The sequence below is a fragment of the Colius striatus genome, chromosome 4 (genome assembly GCF_028858725.1).
Source record: "Colius striatus isolate bColStr4 chromosome 4, bColStr4.1.hap1, whole genome shotgun sequence".
In the NCBI taxonomy this organism is placed as follows: Eukaryota; Metazoa; Chordata; class Aves; order Coliiformes; family Coliidae; genus Colius; species Colius striatus.
This window is the reverse complement of record NC_084762.1, coordinates 23,833,946-23,849,897: the sequence shown is the minus strand read 5'-3', so window position 1 is coordinate 23,849,897 and position 15,952 is coordinate 23,833,946. Positions and strand designations below refer to the sequence as shown.

The window sequence follows — 15,952 nt, the reverse complement described above, 5'->3', positions numbered from 1 at the left end:
TAGATTTCTCTCAGGTGTGTTTCTTCTCCATTGCCAGTTGTTTCATGCTACATGAGCTGCTGGGACTAAGCTTTTTGCTAGCCAGGATGCCTGGAAGCCAGGAAAGGAGGTAGCAGAAATCCATGTGCAAAGAGTCGAAAGAAGGGGGTTTCTCCCCAAAACCTCCTGCATCTTTGTGCGTGAGCAGGAGCTTGAAAAGTGCATAAAACTCCAGGCCAAAGATGGGGAAAGGATAGGTTTGAATGTCTTGGAGAAGACTGGGCAGCACCAGAAGGAACCTGAAGCCTTACTCAAAGGAACAGTGCAGGGATCTCTCCCTATTTCAGTCTTTCCAAGCCATCCATGTTTCAACTTGGGAGACACAGAAAGATGTCCTATGATGAGACACACTCCAAGGCAGCTGTTGACATGTAGGACAATAGTTTGGTAGAGAGTTAAACTCACAGGCAGCAGGGGGCAAAAAGAGAACTTCTGAATAGTTCAATACCTTGAGCACTTTCAGCACTAAAAAGTAGTGAGTTACACAGCAATCTTCACACATCAAGATAGTGTGTGTGCAAACACAGTGTGACCTTCTTCCTTCTCCCATACTCCTTATGCTTCCACAATTATTTATTTAAGATGAGAGCTGTTCAGAGCAGGGACTCTCTCATTCTCACTTCACAGATGCCTTTGCACTTTCAATAAACACAAAATAAAATAATACAACTCTGTCTTTACTGTAAGTGGACATAACAGAGTGATGTGGGTCAGTTCATTTATTTTTCTGTGGTGAAATGCAATCGTTGATGTTTACTACAGGTATCAACAGAAGATCTTGTCCTAGATAAGGATCCTGCTGCAGTGTTGTTGTGTTGTCCTGATGTTTTCTTTTTGGTGCTTTCTTTGGTTGTTTTTTTGTCTTGTTTTCCAGAGATAAGTTTAGAAAACAGTCTAGCCTAATTTCAGTCTGTTAGGACTGCATGACCACAAGCCATGCAACACAGCCCAACCAGGTTTGGTAACTCAAAGCTCCATCATTCTAAATGTTTATATACAAGGCAAGGAACTCCTTCCTTGCAGTTGTGCTAAATAAAATCTGTAAAATTCTTAAAATGGCAATCTGAATTCTCCTGTTCTGCACAACTGCACACAGCAGAAGCTCACAGTAAACACTTGTGCGTACACAACACCTGCACTGTCTGTTTTGAAAACACTATAAATAGGCAATGACCCCAATCTAACCTGGCTACAGTCCAAACCAGTGAGACAGAAGGCTGGCAATTAGAATTATATGAAACAAGAAAACAATTTGAGAGACATTTCACCTTCATTTGGATGCAAATCCTTATCAAAGAATCTAAGAATACCTCTTATAGTTGGGTGGGTTTTTTTTCCCTCCAAAGATATCAGGCACCAAGGCAATCTTGATGGCACTAATAAATGTCTGACTACACGTCATTAATAAACAGATTGGGCAAAGAAATGGCAAGCTCCTCCCTTACTTAAACATTTACACCTTCTTTGTGGCTTAATGAAAGGCAATTAAAGAAACTAAAGTCAGGGTCAAATAAATGTCATGGTTTGATATGGAGCCATTTTGGGTAATGGGGAAGGGGCTGTAAAGATGGCGCCTGTAAGCAGTTGCTCAAAACTCTCCCCAGCTCTAAGCCAGACCCACTTCTGTGGCTGAGCCAATTAGACACCTCCACAATCACTTCTTAAGAAGAAGCCAGAAGACGAGGGTTCTTCCTGTTCCTTTCTTCTTCTGCTCCTTCTTCTTTTCTGGCTGGTGGTGGTGCAAGGAGTGGGAAGGGAGAAGGAAGCAACCATGAGGACTCAAAGGCCAGTGAGGGAAGAAAGGAGGAGGTGTACTGGAGCAGGTAACCCCCTGCATCCTGCTGAGAGGACTGGTAAAGCTGAGATTTGTTCGCATTTTGCTAAAGACCCCACATGAGGGGCAGTGATTCATTTTGCTAAAGACCCCGTGCCAGGGACAGTAACTATGCCCAGAGGAGGCTGTTTCCTGTGGGAGGGACCCAATATTCACAGAAGCTGTAACTGTGGAGAAGAACCCAGGCCAAAGAAGCTCATTAACATTATGCCCAGAAGAGGCCATGCCCCAAGGGAAGGACCCTGTATCTGCAGAAGCTGCAACTGTGGAGAAGAACCCATGCCAGAGATATTCACTAAGGACTGCATCCCATGCGAGGGACCCTGTATTGGCAGAAGCTGCTGTGTAGAACCCACACCAGAATAGTTCATTAAGGACTGCGTCCCGAGGGAGGGACCTCGTATTGGAGCAGGGGAAGAATGCAAGGAGTCATCCTTATCTGAGAAGAGAGAAGTGGTAGAGACTATCTGTGAGAGGTTGACTGCATCCCCCATTACCTGCCCTCCTGAGCCATTGAGAGGTGAGGAGGTAGAGGTATCAGGAGCAGTGAGCTGAGCCTGGGAAGAAAGGAGGGATAGGGGAAGGAGATCTTAAAGTACTGGTTGTAATTTTCTCAATTATCCTACTCTCTTTTTGCTTTTTGTTCTGTTCTGTTTCTTGTAGGTAGTAAACTAAACTTTCCTACTTTCCTGTCTAAGTTGAGTAGTGGAGTCTGTTTTGCCTGGAACCACAATTGGCAGTGAGCCCTCCCTGCCCTTGTATCAATCCACAACAACCTTGGTTATTTTTTTGTTTCCTTCCATGTCAATGGGGCCTTTGCCAACGTAATGAGGGTGGGGGTGGATGGGGGGCACTAAGCAAGAGACTGTCATGGTGCTTCATTGCTGGCTGGGCAAAACCACAACAATAAACAAGCTTATTAAACTAGAATAAGCATGTTAATGAATAATAATTACTTTTAAAGGTGTCCTGAAGGATCCTTGCTTCATTCACTGGTCAAGTTTCCAGACTAGTGATTGATATTACTCTCTAATTTTTCAGTACTTTCAAACTTTATCTTGGCCCAGGATGACCAATGCACTGTACCAAATTGTTCCATTCATGAATCACAATAATGACCAGATTTTTTCCCTTCATCCTTGATACACACCCTTGATATACTCACATTTGATACAGCGTTAGCCAAATTCCCAGTTGTTACAAAAGGTGAGAATGAGAAAACCACTGTGCGTACAGGACAGGCAACTGATCAGCTCCCCATGGACAGTCTGGGAACTGCGGCATTAAGAATTCTACTTGTAAAAACAATAACATACTCCTCACAACAAATTTTCATTTAGGCTATAGACTTGTTAAAGCAGGGATTTACTTTTTATTCTTCACTCATATAATACTTTCTAATTAACCTAATCCAGGTTCATGGATTCAGAGTCCTTAGTGCTATTGCCAACATGAACAGGCCAGTTAAAAACAGTGAACGCTGCCCCTCGACTGTTTTGAGCAAGAGACTTTTTTGACTATGTGGTTTGAGGAAGGAGGCATTAAGACGTCATGATACATTGCTTGATCTCATCAATAAATTTATGCTACAAATCCTTTCTGATTCTGCAAGCAAAAGAAAAGCATGCAAAGGTGGGAGGCAGCTGGGAGTAATTTTATCCAAGCAATGAATCTGTTACCATTGCCAAAAACTTCACGAGCTACAGGTGTCACCAGAGAGATCAGAAGTGATCATTTTAGTACTTCTCATTTGAAATGGATGTCATCTCTTGAAAATGAAAGAGGAAAACCCAATCATTCCTCAAGCCTCAAATACATTTTTTCCAGTCAACACCAGCTTTGATAGTGACAAATAGATGGGCATCAATTTCCCTATGATTTTTGTGATGGTATCTTTACCACCTACAGCACTGAAACCTTTTACCAACAATGGAAAACATCATGTCTGTTTACCCAGGAAAAACAACTCAGAAGAGAAATAATTCAATCTTTCCTTAAGTTCCTCTGCTGCTCACAATTATATCGAAGGTCATGAAAAATCTATTATGACTAAAGGCAATACCTAATTTAAAAAAACCCTAAAAACAAATCCCCCTATGAATTTTCAGCTAATAGTTCTATTTCTTGAATACACCTGTTCCTCTGCCGACTAAAGATCTGTACCACCAACTACTCTTATTTTTAAAAAAGAAACACCCCCCCCCCCAAAAAAAAAAACCATTTAGCTGTGCCAAGCTCCCCCTTTGTTTCATACATTTTGGATAAAACTCTCCTGCCAAAGCAACAGAAACATACTGTGAGGAAAGCCGTTGTCAGACACATATAATATCTCAATAAGCTCATCAATACAGTGGCTGCTCAGCTCTTATCCTAGGAGGAAAGTTTTAAGATGATGATGGATAACTTTGTTGAGGATGATTAAAACAATGGTGCTTGCAGGAGTGCAGGATGGATTCAGAGAAGACAGAGAAGCGTGTACCCACACAGTTTGCTCCTGTCTGCCTCACAGGATTATAGCCAGTCAAGCAGATGCATGGGCCAGGCAGAACATACAGCCACTATGGTGCTCCTTCTATGGTTCACACTCTGTAATTCTTCACCTGCAAACATTTGGACATGACTCTGTGGCCAACTGTATTCTTCTCTCCTAAACACTGGTAACAAGAATATACATCAGACTGCAAGTAAGAGTGTCTCTTGCCTATATCATTATGGGTATACAACCTTTTTCTTCAGTGTGCCATAGGCTAATTCTCCCTTTCTCACCTTCCTTGATGCCTTCTCCACTCTTTCTTCCTCTTCATTCTTCCCTCTCATTTTTTCTTCATTCCCATACCTTCCATCTCCTTTCCTTTAACCATTTAAGCCCTATTTCAACTAAGGTGTTGTCAGAATTAAAGATCATCTTAGACAATGGAAAACTATCTGCAATTATAATTTTTAAAAGCAATTATAATTGCTTACTGGACCAGTGTACCAAATCAGATTTATCCAGAAAGGAAACAACATTACTTTGTTCTATATTACCAAAGTATCCCAGTTTTTTCTGAGTTATATTTCAAACAAAAGAACAAGCTTTTTGTTGAAACATTTCACATTTCAATAACTACATAGAAAAAGCACCCAGATTTTCATTGTGGTACCAGATGAGGTGATTTTACTCTCTCTACAAGCCTGCATGATTACAAACACAGACAACATGGGCTACCCCACTCTGTTTTACTAATTTATGAAACTATTCTAGACAGAGGTGGGGCAAAGAAAAAAAAAAGCAAGCTTTTCCTTTGAGTTATCTCTCCCTTATTACACTTTTTCAAAACCTCTATGTATCAGTACATTCCTAGGACATAATAATATTTTGTTTTCTTTATCATTCCAGTTCATATAATCTTTATCACAGTTTGGCACAGCTGTGCTCTGTGCCTCTGCTATTAGGTATAGTTCATACTAGTGGGAAAATGGTTGGTGACAGAATTCAGGCTGCACCCCTGACAGCTACAGACCTATCTCAGCAGTCTCAAAGCCCATAGAGAAATAACAGAGACTGAACACTTGTTTCTCATTAAACAAAAAAAATGGATTTTTATCAGTTTGACTGACACCTTTTACACAGCACTGCTTTGTCAAGAGCCCCTAATGAAAGAGCTTAGCAGTAGATAAAGAACATATAGCTTTGAATTCATAGATTTGTCTAAAACATTTTAGAGAATTATATTACATTCCTTTCAGAGCTAAATAAGGATTACAAAGCATGGAAATAGATGTCTTAAAATATATATCTATATTATTGCATATGACTAAGCAGCTTCATTAATAACAATGTCTCTGAAGATTTCAATTGCCAAGAAGGCCAATGGCATCCTGGGGTGTATTAGAAGGGCTGCAGGCAATAGGTTGAGAGAGGTTCTCCTCCCCCTTTGCCCTTGTGAGACCACATCTGGAATATTGTGTCTGGTTTTGGGTCCCTCGGTTCAAGAAGGACAGGGAGTTGCAGGAGAGAGTTCAGCACAGGGCGACAAAAATGATGGAGTGGAGCATCTCCCTTATTGATGAAAGGCTGAGGGAGCTGGGGCACTTCAGCTTGGAGGAGACTGAAGGGTGATCTCCTTAATATTTACGAACACATAAAAGACAGGTGTCAGAAGGATGACATCAGGCTGTCCTGATGTCAAATGATAGGATATCAATGATGGCAACAGGTATAAGCTAGAACATAAGAGGTTCCAAAGAAACATAAGGAAAAACCTCTTCACTATATGAATGAGGGAGCATTGGAATGGGCTGCCCAGATGGGTTGTGGAGTCTCCTTCTCTGGAGACATTCAAAACCCACCTGGATGAGTTCCTGTGTGACCTACTCTAGGTGGTCCTGCTCTGGCAGCGATTTGGGCTAGATGATCTTCCAAGGTCCCTTCCAACCCTTAAGATTCTGTGATTCTGTGAAAGTTTGAATACACTGTCTGTAATCCTTATTCATTTTGGCTGCCATTTTGAATGGATGCACTAGTAAAGACTGGAGATTTTTAGTAGTTTATATGCTAATATACAACCCAAGAGTTTAGATGTTCATTTCCTTTTTCATCATCTTGTGTGTCTATGACCATGGACATGGTACTTGCTCTACCAGCATTCTTCTCCAACACTACTTCTACATTAGAGAGGCAGCGAGTGGCTGAACTGCACAAGAGATGGTTGGGCTGATGACATACTGTGCTCACAGAAGTCTGTATAAAAAAGCCTTAGACAATGCTAGCTGTGTGATACTGCAGCTTCAAGATCTAGAGGTCTTTCTGAAAAGTTCAGCTAACATTTCAGTAGTACCAGAAGAATGAAAGAAACTTCTCAAAAATTGAAAAGAAGTTCTGAGTCAACACATATCTTTTAACTGTCCTCTGAGACCACTACAAGAATTAGTTAAATAAAACCAACAAATCAAAAACAGGACAAAATCAAGAGTCCCAATGGAGGGACAGTAGAGGAAGTTCTCCCCATAAAGCTGGCGGTACAAACTTGAGTCCTTTCCCAGAGCCACATCTACAGCTACCCTGGGCAATGCAGCTGACAGCAGATACCTTTTGGTTCAGCTGAGGAGTCAGATCTGAATAAACAACAAGCTAATCACATCATTTCTTTGTGCACATGAACTTGAGAAAACTTGTGTGCCTCAAGTGCGCTCACCAGATGGGATAATTAGGCTCAGAGAGATCACTGACCTTAATAAAAATAAAATCTGTGTCACGTTATCAAACTCCTAAACAATCATGGAAACCCATCTATACTCACTCATCCAGCAGCTTTGTATTCCTGTGGGTGCATCTCATGAAGGCTGAAACCATTGAGTTTTGGATATCCTTAAGTATTTCTTGCATTTTCTTTATGGAAAACAGGCATTGAGAGTTCACTTCTGAGAACTACTCAGCTGTCTTTCTATGAAAATGATGAAAACACATATATATGTATTTATGCTAAGCTATTCTCTTTTAATTATCACCAAGGCTGGTTTGTCACACTAAAACCATTTTTGGGAAGTCAAAGCTCTGAGACATAACAAAATGCAAATGCCATTTCACCTTCCATACATAGAAGGCATGATGCCCATTTAAGAAATGAGACACCACACTCTCCCTGAAATCAGACAGGTTTCCTTCCTCTCCCCAATCAAGTCTGTTTTTCTTCCTTGATGTGTAACACAATGTTAAAATCCATATTGATGAATAATCACATTCTCATGAGGCTACTCTTATTTTCCAGGCAATGTCATGTCATGTCATGTCATGTCATGTCATGTCATGTCATCTAATTCCTTCCCATGTCAATATGCCTTAAATGAGAAAGGATTAGACACAGTGACAATTATTGCTAAGCACAATCTGCTATGAACAAAGCACACACCGCAACCCCAAAGACAAACAATTCTGGAAGTTCACAGGAAGAAGATAACAGCAATTCCTCAAGAGTCCCATTACTCCCATAGAGATCACAGCTAGCTTAGTGAGACACAGTGACTGGCAGCTTCTTTTCCTGTACTTCTATGGCCTGGCATTCTCAAGCAGACAAAAAATTAATTTTATCCAAAAGCTTTGTCTGAGTACAACCTACAGACACATTACATACCCCAACACTGGCAATCTGCACCACTTGGCCATACACTGCTCATTCTTGCCTGAATAGATCCATCTTGCTAGTTGAGATTTACATCTATATACATTACTTGCACAAGCAAAAACTGGGCATCAAAAGCTAGTCCTTATTTCAACAAACCACAAATATACCAAAAATCAAAATAACCAAATACTCAAATTTGACTCTCAGCGAGATCTGACTTTTACACACCGTTCGTCTTTGACTGGGATATTCAAAGGTGACTGAAGGGGCCCTGTGATAAAGTTGAAGGCAGGGCTTTGGTGAGGAAGTTCTATGTTCTATCTCCACATGAGATGCACTCATACACATAGACACCACCTCCTCCTATATATCCACCTGTGGATGTGCAAAAACCACCAAATTGTAACAGAACTGTTAACAGGATCTGTGTATCTAACCTCTGCTCCCAATTCCCGCCAGAAAATTACTTTTACAGCTATTCATTTGGAACTCTGCTAATAAACTAACACACACACTTAAAAAGAAACACAGATTTTTAATTATAAAGCAAGCAAGGAAGCAGGGAGGTAAAACAAAAGATAATATATCACATCATCTTGTCATTGATCTGAAAGTAAATCTGCAGTCACTCCATCAAAATAAGAGGGGTTACAAGAACGTATGAAATGAATGAACCCAACTATTTATGCTCAATATTTTACTAATTTCATGCAAGTCTCACCTGTCCCACAACCACCCACAGCCTGAACTTACAGACAATTCACTACAAGAGATTTGATCTTAAAATTACTTTAACACTGACCTCTAGTGACAATAGGTGAGAATTTACCTTTTTATGGGGCTGCTCAGTTGGGAATGCATCTTTAGGCCACTCTAATTAGAGAGCGTGCTCTTGCATCTCCAATCCATAGCTACCTCCACTGCAAGAGACTAGACTATACTCGTTATAGTCACATCTGAATTATGGGTGATGTCTGTAGAAACATTATGATTAAATCCAAACCTTGATTTTCACATTAAGAAGAGGAAGAGGCAATGAAAAAGAAATATAAACGGTAGATTTTGAGCCTCCTAACTGTAACCAAGCTAATGACAACTGCCTACATCTTCAGGCAGTCAAACAAAATGTTGTCTTTCATCTCAAGGACTGTAATACCAAGGCAACCTCTCCTCTTCTAAAGCTCTGTAGCAAAAGTAGACTTGCAGTTCTTGGTACAGTGCTCCCACAGCTTTCTCTGCAAAATAAGGGTGTGAAGCTCTGTGTGCCCATGGTAACAGGCATTTCACCTATGTATCCATTTCAGTATAGTCCAGATGGAAGGATGAGCATATTACAGCAAGTTGCCAACCACCTTGTCTCAAGAAGGTGGCGAGGAAGCTACGGCTGCCACTGCACTACACAGCCCATCTTAAAATCCTTGCATGTTGAAACATAGAACAGTTTGGGTTGAAAGGGGCCATAAAGGTCATCTAGTCCACACCTTTACAATGAGCAGGAACATATTCAACTAGATGAGGCTGCTCAAAGCCCCATCCAATCTAACCTTGAACACTTGCAGTCATGGGGCATCAACTACTCTAGGTAACCTGTTCCTGTGCTTCACTACCTGCATTATAAAAAATTTCTTCCTTATATCTAGTCTTAATCTACCCTCTTTTAATTTAAAACCATTACTTCTTGTCCTCTCACAACAGGGCCTACCAAAAAATTTTTCCCTGATGTCTGGGAGGTAAAGTAAGTGGGTAATGGCCATGGCTCACTGTGGGGAGGCCTTTTGAGTGGCAGTTTCCAAAGTGGAAAGTGCTATCACTAAGCATGGTGTCTGATGACCCCTGCAGTGTATGCATACACACACACACACAAACATATAGAACACTCTTAGTCAGAAGGTTGGAAATCTGTCAGCTAGACCTCAAAGGGCAAGAACCACCTTTGGAGCTGATCCCAGCTTGGGTAAATATGAGTGGGGTTTATATCATCTGAATCTGTAAAGTTTCTTTTTGCATTGTCCAGGTGTTGACAACCCTGTATTTCACCTGCATTAATGTGACTTGTGTCAGGGGAGATTTCCATCCCATGTGGTAAGAGCCCTCAAAACCGGAGTCCAGAATACTTTTGCTCTCCCCAAAACTTGCTTCAAGGGCTGTAAAGGTTTCCAGTCTGCTCTTCCATTTGGCTATACCACAGGGATCTTCATGGAAGCATCTTCTGGTGCATAGCTGTAGCCAGGTGACTGCACAGCCAGCAGCATAGCCAGGGGGAAAGCATCAGGGCCTTGAGGGAATGTGCACCACAACAGACTTCAGAGCCAAAGCTGTATCAGTCATACCTTGGCACAAGTACAGACCTGTTTACCTCAAGATAATTGACTTGACTGTCCAGTCACTTTGACTGGAAAGAATCAGCTGTCAGAACAAACTTAGAACTAAGACTGCAGTTTACACGTGACTGATGTGAAATTAAGAAGTCCTCTCACACTGTCAAATATATAATCTATTGATAATGAAAACTGTGCAATGGATAAAACGTCTCTGTTGAATGAGCTGCCAGCAAGAAAAATCAAGGAAGTGGTGATTCTTCAGCACCACAGGCATATAAACAGTGCACTTGATGAACCAGTCTTTGGCAACACACCTGGACACTACCCCACTATCGTTTTAGCAACTTATCCAACCACAGCAAAACATGGCAGCCGCTGGAAAAGGAAAGCATGCCTTAGTTAAACACACTGAAATAAAAACCCAACCTACAGGCTTAATGTTTAGGTTACAAACTAGGTAATGAGACTCTCACATATGACAGCTGTATGTATGAGTGCTTAGCAATGTACATATATAATTTTAAGTATATATGGAAAAAGAGAGAAAGAGAGATACATTAAATCATGGATACAGAATTGCCTTTAAGTTGTCAGAATTATTACCTGGCTTGGAGTTGAGCATCAGCATGAATTGTTCTTAAAACAATCATTCGCTGATGTTAGTGGCTGCCAAACCTCCATCTAATCCATTCATTAGCAATAGATCAAGTTAGCAAGCTGCCACGGCAGGAAAATAATTAGGTTTCCATTGCGGGATGGCACATTCGCTATCACATTGACTTAACAAATAGCTCCATAAACTGCTATAATTTATTTGCTTCTGAGCCTTTTTATTCACTTAATTAACCCTTCAGTAGATTGTATTAAACACATATGAACTATAACTCCAGATAGTCCTTTGACCAATCTCAGAAGCCCTACACTGTACGAACAGTTATTACACAAGCAATTGCTGGCTTTAGGTCATTTAAGTAAAGCTTGATAGAATAGCTGAAGGCAGACCATGCCAAAAAGCATGCTTGTTAGGTCTCCTCCATCCTCTGCATGCACTGATTAAGGTGCTTTTGTGTCCCAGCACAAACCACAGTAAAATGGTTGTGTGGGAGAAGGACTGCTGTTGTTTTAAAGCTCTCTTATCCAGGCCTGTATTCTTGCCTTAACAAGAAGGTACATGTACTTGCAGGATGGGTTTGGCTGGACAAAAGTCAAGACAACACAACATTAGCTCTGCAAAAGTGCTTTAAAAAGAGGCAGTTCAAAAAGGAAATCCTAAGATGTGGACAGTAGGAAATAATATTACATGTGAAAATAAACGCTTGCAGGCAGATTTCTACTCAGTTCTACAGCATGTCACCCTAAACACTTTCACCATAGCTAGGTTTAGGTGTTTTATTCCTTCTATCAAATATATGATTCTTACTTTAATCCTAGGAAACTGTGCATCAGCACTATCTTCTGCAGTGTGTTCATGGGTTAACTACATGGTGCATTAAAACCATATTATGTACAATGCTTTTTTATTTTCTTGCTTTGCCCTTGATTTTGTATTGTGAGCACAGAGATTTTCATTGGTCCCATCCCTCTCCCCCATTACCACATTTTATCGTGTGATTTTTAATTCACGTGCTATCATTGCTAGAGACCTCATCTGTTCTCACTAGGGAATATTCAGCCTTCTTGCTGCTCTTCTCTCTGTACTTCTGCAACCTTTTCTTGCTGAGTGCTCGGCAAACATGGAAGATTACACAAATCAGGTGGGAAGAACCAGTCATAACATACTTCTAATAAATGCAAGCTTTTCTTAATGAAGCCTGGCAGATGTTTACATACAGCATTTCACACTGATACTGGAGGAATATCTTAACAAGAGGTCATTAAAATATCCAAACAATTTCTTTCACTACCTGACATATCGTTTTGTTGAATTTCTTTTACCATTGTGCTGTCCTGTTACTTGGATTCATAAGACACTATTAGTAGCCACTACTCCTTCTCTGTCTTTAATAGGACTAATAGGACTAATAGGACTATCTCACTCAAAATTGCCCAGCTTAACCAGTTAACTCAAAATGTTCAAGAAGATTTGAGATGATACTATCAGAAAGGAATAGGAGATATTGGGGAGCATAAGAATTAATACCTTTATTTTTTCTGGGAAAAGCAATTAACACCACACTCTCTTGGAACTACCTTAGAGAAAGGAGGTAACATTATAAGCAAGTATTTCAAACACAAGAAGCCCAGAAGCAATTGCTTGGATATAGATCTTCTTTATTCAGTGCTATTCACCAAGTAGTATTATGAGTCCTGTTACAACACACTGTTCCTATCTTCTTGCCACTGCTCCATCTGATTAATTCCATTGGAAAAGAAAAAAAAAATAATGTGTTGAGTGAGCACTCAGTGAAGATACACTTATCTTTTCCATGGGTGATAAACAATGTGTGATTTGCTCCTTTCAGGTGCTTCAAAGAAAAGTCAGTAACCACATACAATGGCAATGCATTACGATGAGAGAAGAAATAATGGAAGAGTAAACCACTCGTTTACAAGACTGAAAGGCAAGTTGGATTCATGCATGTAACTGTTTAATATCACCCCTGCCATCCAGGGGTTACTGGCGCAGAAATGAAGAAACAGAGTTGAAGACTGAGCAAAAGAATAGGGCATTTAGAAGAAAGTGACACTTTCAAGTAAGGAGTCATTCCTCTAATGAAAATTTAACTAGCACCAATGTAGGCAGCAAAAAAACACCATACATAAGAGTGTTTTCCTAAATGAAAGTAGCAATCAAATTTTTTGGTTGCCAGTCATCTTTGGAGTAATAATCATTATGGTTACTATGCTGGTGAAGGTAAGGCATTACTTAAAACATGAAGTTTTCTTTTTTTCTTTTAAATACTCTTTTAAATCACTGTTGTACAGCTGAACATGCTTAATGAAACTGCATGAATGATTACTCCCATGGATGCAATCCATGGGGGTAATCCAAAGCTTCACAAAGAAAAAGCTGCTTCCGACTTAAAGATCAAGGTTTTAAATTAAGAAAGCAAGTCTTTAGTTGGTAAAGATGTTTGATCACTGGGCAAAGGTAATCATCAGGGACTTAATTCAAGACTCTCACAGCACAGAGTGTAAAGGGGTTCCTCAGTGCAGTAGTTTGAAACAGAAAGATGCTATTTAGTGCAACAAGAAAAACAAGCAATGCAATTTTATAAATATTAATTAATGTCAGGAAAGGAAATAGGTTTTCCTGTTCATCAGATCTGTACTTCATTCAGAAATACAGTACAAATAGGACTGGAAGAAAACTTCTGAGATTGCTGTTATGCTCATGTAAGACATAAGACATATGCCAAAGAATGAGGAGTTACAAGGAGCTTATGCAGACCTTGCATTAGCAGTCCTGCACCTCATGGAAAGGCCACCGTGGTTCCAAAGCACAAACCACAGAATAGCAACATGTTAAGAAATGAAGTTTAACAAAAATCAACCAATCCTCTGCTTCCATCAATCAGTAAGTCACCTGGATCAATTAACATCTTCCTTAATGCCTAAATCTTAACTTCCTGTGAAAAAGAAGCAGAGAAAATTACATTGCACTTAGAAGTAAAAGAAGATTTTGAATATATCATTTATCATCAGAAGGATGCACTGCCAATATACTAGCACACCAAAACACTTTAATATTAAAGTGTCTATCTACCCTCAAAGCCAAGCAAACTCTTTGATGCCTCACTTAACATAATGAAATAGCAATGAAAAAAATCTGAAATAACATAAAGCAAAACACACAAAGTATGTCTTTTTCTTCATTGCTCCTTTTAATCACACTACAAAATAGTAATCAGCCATATAGTCCTAGTACTGTATCACTCTAACACCTAGCTAGTAAATAGTTCCTATTTACAACCAGGATTAACTGTAAAGAATGCAACTGAGAGCTCATGCAGACAGTGACAGTGCCTCAGCTAAGACTGGGTAATGTACTTACCTATGGTAACTCAGTGTGGAGCAGGACAAAGTTTCAGAATCTAAAAGCGACTAAATTAATCAAATAGTATACTGTTCTACCGGTAGGGAATATTATTCTAAGGATGTACCATACAGCAATATGTACACAAGTATTTCAGAACTTGGAACTGTACATGCCCCCCAAATCTTCACCACAATTTCAATTAGTGACACACACAAAATTTGAATACACATCCAACAGCAGAATGGGGGAGCAAAATCAACACTGGGAATACTTTCTCTCATGAACAGCATAATGAATAAGACTGTATGTCTCTCAACATTACTTTTCTGAACTTTCTTCAAACATCAAAGAGAGCAGCATGTGGAGGGGGAAGGAGGACCAATGTGAGCTTTGGGATTTTTTTTTTTTTTACATCTTAACTATCTCCATATATGTTCATAAATAAAACTGCAATACAAACTCATAAAATCCTATATGAAGAACTTAAAAACCCAACCAACCAACCAACCAAAAATCCCAAAGCAACCAATCACTTTATTTTGAGGAGCACAGGTTAGTTGTTTCATTAGAAAACACACAAATGCATAAATACACCTCTGCGTGAAAGTGAAGTTTTCAGGGAAGACAAATCAAGTAATAGCACATTGCTACGGCAACATACTGGCAGATACTAGCACAAAGACACTTTCCTGTCTGAACTAGAACCAGCACCCAGGACTACAACAGGATGTCAGGTATGTGAAACCACCATGGAGAGCAGTATAAGGTACATCAGACTTCTCTGTCTTTTTTTCAATTGTTTTCTTTTTTTAAACACATGAAAGTTGCCAGAAAAGTTATTCTCCTTCCCCTATCCAAGAATTTCAGTGTTTCTTTTTTCCTACCAGCACAGAGAGCATATTCATCTTACTGCTCTTGAAGCAGCAGATGAACTAAAACATCTCTTAAGAACACAGGAGCCACAACACACTGAAATTCTGACTCCACTATGAGAAGCTTGCAGATTGTTTCTCAAATCCATCTGGGACTGTCACTGCTAAACAACTGTTTGGGGCACATCATCATAGACTATTGTTTCACCTACAGTAAAGAGACACCTTCTGCAACCAGTTGCCACAAAAGTGACTGATACAGCAGAATTCAGCTGTAGTTAACTCAGCAGAGTTAAGCCTGCAGTGTCAAGTAAGAGGAGAAAAACTACCGAAGTAAATAACGCTTCTCAGACTCACTGTAGCAGCCTGTCATGAGAAAATATTGCTAAATGAGTTCCGGAAAGCTTAGAGGATACACTGCTTTTCTATTTTAATAGTCTCTTCTACACCCTACTTAAGTATAAAGTACTGCTTTAAATACTGAACACCACTGAGCTTCTGGTTGTCCTCATGTGTCTGAACAAAATGACAGGTTGCTATACATTCATGGACACTTACTGCTATTGTTTGACAGCAAATTCCCAACACAAAGCATTTTGGCTTGTTGGTGAAAAACAGAAACAAAAACATAAACACATAATGCAATAAATACATATACTCTATATAAACAGATTTGTCCTAGTAACTGATTTAGGCTCAGTATAACTGGATACTTCTGCCATATCTTCAGACAGATCCTTTTCATGCTCTGATAGCTTTCTAGCTTCCTAGCTTTTCACTAGGATAAAAAAAAAAATCACACA

At 39.8% G+C, this 15,952-nt stretch overlaps 1 protein-coding gene across 2 annotated transcripts in view; it reads right to left on the bottom strand.

Moving 5' to 3' along the window:
* Positions 1 to 15,952, bottom strand: part of VWC2 (von Willebrand factor C domain containing 2) — a 58,337-nt gene that overhangs the window by 24,675 nt on the left and 17,710 nt on the right. The window lies entirely within an intron of this gene.